The following is an 8,162-nucleotide window of genomic DNA, read 5'->3' as shown; positions in this document are numbered from 1 at the left end:
GTAAAATAGCAGCCTCCATTTACCAACATTGTGCCAAAGTTATACATTGTATATGTTTTTTTCAATGCCATTCATGAAAATATTAAATCTGCTGTTCACTCTATGAAATATATTTGGATCTTGCATGCAAAAGAAACAAATACCCATTATATGATATGTTCCAAATTTCTTCATACTTACAAAAATTATATATTTATGTAAATTAGTTCATTAACAAGCAAAACTGTAATTTCATTGTTCTGACGAACACTCTGTAGTGTTTTTGTGAAACAGCCATACTCCAAGACGACAAGTTTTCTGTGGCATTATATTATCCAAAATTAACAATATTGGGAAATAATGGAAAACAAAAATATTAACAAATACATGTATAAAATAAAACCAATGTATATTAATTTAATGTCCATTTATAGTTGAAACTGCGAAATTTAGCTATGTCAACGTCTGAAGGGATTCCAGTTCAATTAATCTTGTGTACTCCCATAACTGAAGCTACAAATATCTGAAAATAAAATATATTTGTCATGTTGCAAGTAATTGTTTATCTGGCACTGAATATATTCAACATCATAAAGACAATGTGCTCCATACATAACAATTTACCAGTAAAATCGAAGACATATTTCTTATATATATTATATATATATATATCTTTATCATATCTTTGCATGAATTATCATAGTAAGCTTACACCACTATGTAAAATGCTAGTTTCTGGTCACAAGAAATCAAAAGCAATGGATGGTGTGATATACAGACTTAATTAACTTTACAAATGCTGCTGAAAAACAAACAAGAATATTGTCAATTTCGTTCAATTAAATGATAGGACAAATATTGGTTTCAATTAATGCTGCTGTACAAGAATAGAACATCACTTCTAACTGCAAGCAGAACCATAGTGTATTCTGGTGTCAGGAAAATAATTATTATCGCTTATTTTTGTATCTCATGCTTTCTTTAGATGGATAACAGTAAAAATTTAAAGTGTACTATACCTAAATTGGTATTCTGTATGCTGAAGTTTCCTTTTGAATACAGAAATAACTCCTTCACATAGTAAGCTTCACTTCAATTAAGTTGTTCCAGAAATAATACATTGTTCTACTTGGTACTTCAGACAGCTTCATTTGAACAGAGTGGGCAGCTTCTTACTGCAAAGTGGGAGCAAGGTTTAGTAAAACAATTAAACAGCATAATTTGTTCAAATACAAGAAACTAGAAGCAGGGCATAATCTGTTATTGTTTTTCAGAAAAATAATTGAAAATTTAACTTTTGAATGGATCATTTCACTATGAGCAAACATTTCAATTTTTTAATTTTCTAGTGTAACATGTTTACAGTAATATATATTTTTTTGTATGATTACTAGTCCTACAATGAATTAATGTAATTCTGGAAAGGAAAATTTTAATTTTAAATACTTTGTCATGATTTTGAATTAGTAAAGGTCTGCAATGATATCAGTCAAACATTAGAAAGTAAAACCCTGATATACAACAACATCGGTGCAAGTTGAAAATTTGGAAAAACCCTTAAACTATAATTCATTTATTAATCATTTTTCCACATAATCTAATAGTAAAACATGATGATATTTGTCACAAAATCCTAGGCTTCAGGCATATGCACCATGCAACAAGTGATTACAGTAAACATGTTTAAAAAGTTTGATGACTGTAATTAATTACTAAGGGATCAGTAATTACCACAAGATGACAAACCTTAGAACCTTATGATAAGGAAAGACCTTTAATGTACATGCAATCAACAACAGACCTAAATTTATTATTGAAAAAATGACAAACCTGTATGAATTTTTTTCTTCTCTGCAGCAGAAACCTCTTCCTTACAGATAATTGCAAAGAATCTATAAATAGGATCATGATGATCATCATCACGATGAAGACTTCATGGCTGAAACTTCATCACTTTTTGCTATAACAAACTACCAGTTTGAGCTATCTTGTCCTGTATACATGTATATAACTTGTCTGAACCTACATGTACTGTACCTTCACTGTTATCAAACAGTAACATGACAGAAGTCACCTAAAAAAAAGCAAAACAAAATTTAATGTCTTATAATATATTAAAGATCATGCACAAGTAATCAGTATTAAACAAGCAAGTTATATCATTTTACCACAATTTTTTCTGCACATATGATATCTGCATTAAATATATATTAAATAATAACTTTTTAAAGGTCCATTAAGCCTTAGAAAAGATAACATTTTTATTTTTTCAAACTTTCCTTTTACATATCTTGTTGCAGTTCTCAAATAGTTACATGTACTCATTGACCATGTACATGTAGATAAGTTATCTGGCAATTGGTATAATTACATTAATTCAGTATTTTGTATGTAAGTCAAAATAATACTTTGCTCACATTTTGCTACCTTTACAACACATGACTGTTTGTTCAGTGTTACTCTTTTCAGTTGTTAAACATTTAAAATGCTCTAAATACATCATTAAAACATAATTGAACACATATTTGACCTTTCTAAAGAATTACAAAATTATTTATCTTTGACACATTATATGTGCTTTTAAGATTTTCAATATTTTTACCAGAGATTCTTTTACCTATACACTTACTCTATAGATTAATTACTAAGAACAGAAGATAATGTAAAATGTACTACACATTTAGTAACACACAACTTGACAGCAAATTATACATTTTTCAATATAATAAAATACAAAAAGAAAAACTGTTTCTCTCTGTAACCAAAGAGAAATCATAAATATTGTAAACTTCAGACTCATACTCTTATTACTACCTTTAGCTAAGGTTGTTATAATATATGTACTTTTCCAGTCAAAATGAGGTAAATATTTTCAAGGAATCTTCTTATATATATGCGCGAACACAAAACAAATAAATACTAACAATATGACACTAAGTTAAAATTAAGTATTTGACCTTGATGGTCAGTCATCTAAAGGTCAATGTCAAGTTTGAATTACTTATTCCATTCTATTTGATGTAGATCTTGGCAAAAAACTTATATGCAAAATTCAGATCATGCACTTGCTCTGTTTTCCCAGAATAATTACTCGAATAGTGAAAAATGTCCCAAAATTGAACAGTATTGCAAAGCTTTTGATTCATACATGTATCGGAAAAAAATAGAATACGAATAGCACAAATATACGATTTTCAATGTATTTCTGAGTATATTTCCTAATTATATGTGCATATCATTCTGGACACAAGGAAAAAACAACAGCATTTATTGCAAAAAAAAGCTGGTATACTGCTTTTGTACAGGAAATACTTCCATGACAGTAGTGTTGTTCTTAAATTTGACTACTAAGTCAAATATGTGTTTCAAATTTTCCAGAGCTCTTACACTGAACAATACTATCATAGTATGTCTTGACCATGTCACATTTAAAACCTCACACAACAGTTTATTATATCACACACCTGAAATAAATGCATTTCTTATTTAACATTCATATGATTTTCATATCAACAATAAAGCATTCCCAACTTAAAGTTATCTAAATCATTTGGCTTAATAGTCAAATCAGCTACATCATGTACATGTATATATACCAACTCAAAACAGGTCAATGCATCAAACTATTGGGACAAATCAGAAGCAAGTAAAATGTTGACCTTAACCATTCAGACAATATCATTCATGTTTATAATATACAATGATTATTTGTGAAATTAATCAGTCAAATCCCATGACGTTATCAATTTAATTTCATATATATATATTTTTCTTATATCAACAATTTTTTCATATTATTAGAAAATCCCCTAATCATCATGTAAATAAAGTGTTATATGATACACAGTCTAAGTACTATCGTCCGTTTTTGTATGCACTAGCATAGAGCAGAATGGGGAACCACGCACTTGTTTGTGGGAGAACACTTCTGGATCAGGAATTACCTTCTAAAAAATCTAGTTGTAGAATCTTTCTTTAAATACAGGTAAATATGACTAAGTGACAGGGCTTGAGCAAAATAAATAAAATCCAGTTGTTTGCATGTGTGTTTGTCCTAAGTGGTCTCTTTATTCGCTCATTTAAAGCTTAATACTAGGTAATTATGTACATAAAGAGAAACAGAAATTCTAAAAAAAAGTCCAAAATAGCAATATTGAAAATGCTGCAGACTCAGTTTGATTGAGCCAGTTTATGGATAGTACTGGAAAGTGCATGCTACTGTTCACACCCAATAGCATTAGGTTAAGCAGTATTCAACATTTAAACATGTAATGGTAAATTTTTTAAATTAGAAACATTAGCAGGTGTATTTTTTATGGCAGTGATCATGGAACCTCCAATGTGACATGTTAGTGCCATTCCATGAAAAGTGGCGTATGATTCCCAAAGAATACAATGTGTGTTCCCTTAATGAAAAAAAGAATGGGGGAACTGAACAAAAAGGATACTGTTCTTCAAGATTCTGTGTATTTTTTTCTGCGTTTTTCAAAAACTTTGGTTTAGATTGTTTCAATAATTAGAGTAATTTAGACTATAAAAACTGAATTTGCAAAATATTTGAACTCAGTTAGTGTCAGTGTGAGAACTGAAGCCTAAAGAATAATCAGACACCTCCTCTAGGACAGACTTACTACATGTAAGGCCTTACTGTTTGCATGTAAACAAAGTAGTTTTTTGACTTCCATACAAAATACTAAATCACTTTAACTATACTGATTGCTAAAAAGCAACAGCTGAGGCAAAAGTTGGTTCAGATAATTGCCCATTGAGTAACTTTTTGGAAGTTATAACAGGCCACCAATAACAGGCTTTTTAGAAATAAATTAAAATCATTTCTGGGCATAATGGGCCTTAAAGCCAGTATGTGCTAGGGGGCAAGGACAGTAACTTTCATTTTCCAGTACTGTTTAGCCTCAAACAAACCGAACCTGCAACATTTTCAATTGTGTCATTTTGGGTGTTCTTAAGGGATTCTATTTTTCCTCTATGATATGCATTGTAAACATAAACAATAATTTTTGATTCACCAATCTGTCATTATATAATGTCATGCGACAAATACCATGGCCAATAGAACTATAGAAAATACAATGTATGACAATCTGCTTGTAGAAACGAATATCTAGGAGTAAATAAAATCAATATATTATCATACTTATCTATTACATCAATCTATTATCTAGTTTATTTATTAAAACTCTGAAAGTTATATTAAATATCATAATATATTATTGATACAAATGAGAATCCAGATTAATTCAATAATTTATTATTATACTGTTTTTTTTTATATTTTATTTATACATTTTAGGAACATAGCACAAGTTACATAATATAAAATCATACAGTTAAGAGATAACATAAATAAATCATATATATAAAATGAGATCATAAAACAGCATAAAAGAGCACACTTTTGTCATAAAAAATAAGAGGTACTATGCACCTATGGATAGCCCATTAAGCTAAATGCTTATTTCCAATGGGGTCCATAGAAATAAAAAAAACTAACATAATTTTAACCCTTTCCCCCCCCTAAAAAAACAAACAAGATAAAAAATATAAACTAACTAACTTTGGTCAAAATTTAGGTTGAAAAAGGAAATATATTTATAAAAGTATGCCCTTTTTAAAATAAGCCTAGTATTACTATCACAGAAATATTTGATCACAGTGCCTAACACATTAGTTGTACACATATATATCTTCTGAAAGACTTTTATAGCTTTCTAGTAGGTACTTTTTAACAGATTTTTTGTATTGCACAAAATTTTATTAATGGATTTTATATATTCTGGCAGATCATTCCAGTCTTTAATTCCATTATAATAAAAGGTCTGTTTCATCACAGAATTACACTGGGGGACAATAAAATTAAAATTGCTTGATCTAGTATTGTAAAATCTTGCATCAGCACAACATCTCAAGTCGGCTCTAAGGTATGATGGACTCTTAGTTCTGTTAAACCTTTATCTGTTATCTATTAAATATAAAGGATATACCAAACAAATTCCAAAAATACCCAAACCATAAATATTTTTCAGTCCAAATGTATTTTAAAAAATTTTGTTAATTTTAGGTTGGGCGAATCGTCACTAAATTCGGACGAATCGTCACTGTGGCGAATCGTTACCCTGTTACCGACAATTTTTATTTATAAACAAATTAATCTTCAAAAATTAATCTCACGGGTGGTTCAGTTTCATAAAATCTTTCTTATTTAATCGAGGTAAACTGTCAAAATTACTCAAGAACTTACAATTTCTTCAAAATATCCTGGATGTCTGTATCAAATAACGAAAGTCGAATCAAGCTGTGGAAGAAGCATGGCTGACCTCAGTGACCTGTCACGTGATTCAATCGCGCATTGATATTTTTTCTGTACACAGCACAAATTTACTGTAATTTTCGTTATCATAATACATTTCAAAATGTATGATAACCCTCCTGTAATGAATGAAGGTACGGATTTTCTAACTTGTTACCGACAATATGGAACTATTTACTACGTGCATGTATAATTCAGCCGAAATTCGGTTCGCAGTAAGCCTGAGATGTAGCTTATAACTTTGGCTCGCTTTGCGCAAGCGCAGCGACCCAAAAACGACAGCAAGGAAATACAAATTACTGTCTTTATCATAAGACAGACTGAAAAGTAAATCAGTAATAAAAATTGAGGATGGGTCTAGGGGATGTGTCTCTGGCGATAAGGCGCTTAGTTTACGAACAGTTGTGCCTGTAGCATTTACAATAGTCTCATTAAAATTATCCTCTATCCTAAAAATAGTTTCTTTGTGTGCCCGTAAAACATTTTAACTGTTCACAAAGTAACTAAGAATTTAAATGGAACTATTTGATTCAGAATGAAGAAGTTTAATTTAAATGTGAAGATAATTATAAAGGAATATCCGAAAGTATGGATCTTTTCTTGTACTGATTTAGTTAACGTAGATTTCAATCAATAGAATTGTAAAAGAAAGCATTGCTGATAACACTTTTCCATAAATGGAATCATTTTTCATCTGCCGTGAGATAATGACTTTGCTATTAGTTAATTGAGATATTGTTCGTTGAATACAAATTGATGACAAAAATAACAACATGATGTATTCCATCTGAATTAGAGCGTGTGCCTTAAGAAATGTTATTACAATTAGGTAGATGAAATAACACGCTTAAGATCTCACATTACAAGAGCAATGTCTTAGAATATCCAGAGAAAAATGTGATATTTTCTCTCAAAACACATCTGCAATAGTAACAAATATTTAAACGAATGGAAGCAAAACACTTACGAAAAACATACTTAATACTCTTCGTAAACCTTACACTACATACCAAATATACGTATTTAGATATTCACAACGTTTTACTTTTATCAAAGGATCCGTATTTAGTAAAATCAAAAATAAATTTATTTTACCATTTATTGTAAAATAGAAAACGACAAAATTAAAAAAAGATTTCAGGTTCGGTTTGATTGAATCTGTTCATGGATGGTACTGGAAACTGCAAGCTACTGTATACCTCCCAACACCGTTTTAAGCAGAATTCAATATCTAAACATTAAATGCATGTGTCAAAGAAGGAGTAAAAATCTGATTTCACTAACGTTGTTCATATTTGAAATAACGGTATCCAGCGACAATATAGCGATGATGCTGGATGACAGCTACAAAGTAGATATTTGTCAAAGGCATATTTCATTTGTATTATGTTTAATATAAAGGGTTTGAGAAATAAACAATAGAGTTCTAAGGACGAAAGTTTGGATTTTGGCTGTAATAAGGCTTGTTCATTTTGCAATATCTGTAGTATGAGAAAAGTACTTGGTGTTGTTTGTGCTCTATGAAAGTGTCAACACAAGCTGTCGTTAGTACAGAAAAACAGAGAACGAAGTAATGGTAAATGTAATTGCAAGAGAAAGATGGCATTAAAAAAATAATATGTGGGAGGATGATAGAAAATGAATTTGATTTTATCAGTAGGAATATGTTTTTGTTTGAAATATTGATAAATAATTATTTGGATGAATCCAATACGCAGAAAAGGCAGCATTCACAAATTATAATTGACCCGGTGATACAACGTTTTGTGCACATTCAAATAAAGTAAAAAATATACTTTGATGGATGTGGATGTAACATGCGTTTTTTTCTTTATGCATTGATACAGGTCATGTA

General features: G+C 29.9%; 1 long non-coding RNA gene across 1 annotated transcript; it reads right to left on the bottom strand.

Moving 5' to 3' along the window:
- Positions 1–375: 375 nt before the first annotated feature.
- Positions 376–6,582, bottom strand: LOC132724072 (uncharacterized). Its single transcript, XR_009624848.1, has 5 exons — positions 6,239–6,582; positions 3,367–3,443; positions 1,810–2,053; positions 999–1,154; positions 376–502 (listed from the first exon to the last, which is right to left on the bottom strand). It is a non-coding gene; the product is annotated as an uncharacterized LOC132724072 (long non-coding RNA).
- Between the last annotated feature and the right edge of the window lie 1,580 nt (positions 6,583–8,162).

The sequence above is a fragment of the Ruditapes philippinarum genome, unplaced genomic scaffold (assembly GCF_026571515.1).
Source record: "Ruditapes philippinarum isolate M1 unplaced genomic scaffold, ASM2657151v2 ctg835_1_1_1_1, whole genome shotgun sequence".
Taxonomy (NCBI): Eukaryota; Metazoa; Mollusca; class Bivalvia; order Venerida; family Veneridae; genus Ruditapes; species Ruditapes philippinarum.
This window is presented reverse-complemented; position numbering and strand designations above follow the sequence as displayed.